The 1,234-nt window shown below is 46.9% G+C and overlaps 1 pseudogene; it reads right to left on the minus strand.

Moving 5' to 3' along the window:
* Positions 1-157: 157 nt before the first annotated feature.
* On the minus strand, positions 158-982 carry LOC126496551 (dnaJ homolog subfamily C member 7-like; annotated as a pseudogene).
* Positions 983-1,234: the final 252 nt, after the last annotated feature.

A 1,234-nucleotide genomic window follows, 5' to 3' on the forward strand; every position in this document is an offset into this window, starting at 1 on the left:
ACGACTGCATTGGCGTTCTTGAACTCTTGTGCCTGGGCATTTTTATGATCCAGTTCTAGGGCTCTTTGGAAACTGCGACATGCTACCATTGCATTTCCCAGTCAGAGGTGGCATTTGCCTTCTCGGAGGTGTCCCCGGACAAAACTGTCATCCAATCTCACTGCTGCGCGTCCCCAAGAGCTTCCCGGAACCGTCCAAGCACCACAGTCTTTTTCTTGGGGTCAGAGAGAATGGTAAAGGCCTCTCCCACTTCCTTGAATTTCTTTTCCTCCTCCTTCTGAACCTCAGCACTGGCCCCACTGTGCCCATCTGGATGGTGCATGAAGGCCCGTGGCCGGTAAGCTCTTTTGATCTCGTCCTCAGAGGCATTCTTGTCGACCCCCAGGATCTTGTAGTAATCTTTCCTCTTGCTCTTCTTCAGCTCCAGCTGCGCATTCTTTAGGAGCTGTTTGTGTTCTTTTGTTTTCTCCTTCTGGTACACTTTTTCATAGTCCCGCACAGCTTCTTCAAACTGCTCTGTGTCCATGTAACACTGAGCTCCTTCTCAAGTAGGCCTTTATGTAGGTATCATCAAGTTTCAGCGCATTCGTGAAGTCCTCTATGGCGTCATCTAGCTTCCTAAGCTTGGAATTAATTAACCGTACCCCGATCACAGTAGAGTTTAGCATTTGTTTTTATGTTCTGTGTACAGTTCATATGCTAGCTTGTAATTTCCTTCCTTAAATGCTTTATTCCCATCTTCTTTCTTGGCTTTAAGGGCTTTGGCATTTCTACAAGCAATACACGCCTTCTCGTGGTCAGGAGCCATCCTGAGAGCCCGCACAAAAAACGGAACTGCTTTTTCAATACAGTCTTCATAATACAGGCAAAGACCCCGGACATACAGAGCATCAGCATTGGTGGAATCCATTCGTAAAATGTCAATGGCCACAAACTGTGCTTCTGGGTATGGACCCAGCATTGCTAAACATTCCGCTTTGAGGATATTTTTAAAATATTTATTTATTTATTTACTCATTATGTATACATTATTCTGTCTGCGTGTATGCCTGCTGGCCAGAAGAGGGCACCAGACCCCATTACAGATGGTTGTGAGCCACCATGTGGACGCTGGGAATTGAACTCAGGACCTTTGGTAGAGCAGGCAATGCTCTTAACCTCTGAGCCATCTCTCCAGCCCTGGTTTGAGGATTTTGAAGCGATGGCAGGCAGGGGCAAATTGTAGGGCACGGTC

The sequence above is a fragment of the Alexandromys fortis genome, unplaced genomic scaffold (genome assembly GCF_014885135.2).
Source record: "Alexandromys fortis isolate MF-2015 unplaced genomic scaffold, M_Fortis_MF-2015_v1.1 scaffold_8022, whole genome shotgun sequence".
Lineage (NCBI taxonomy): Eukaryota > Metazoa > Chordata > Mammalia > Rodentia > Cricetidae > Alexandromys > Alexandromys fortis.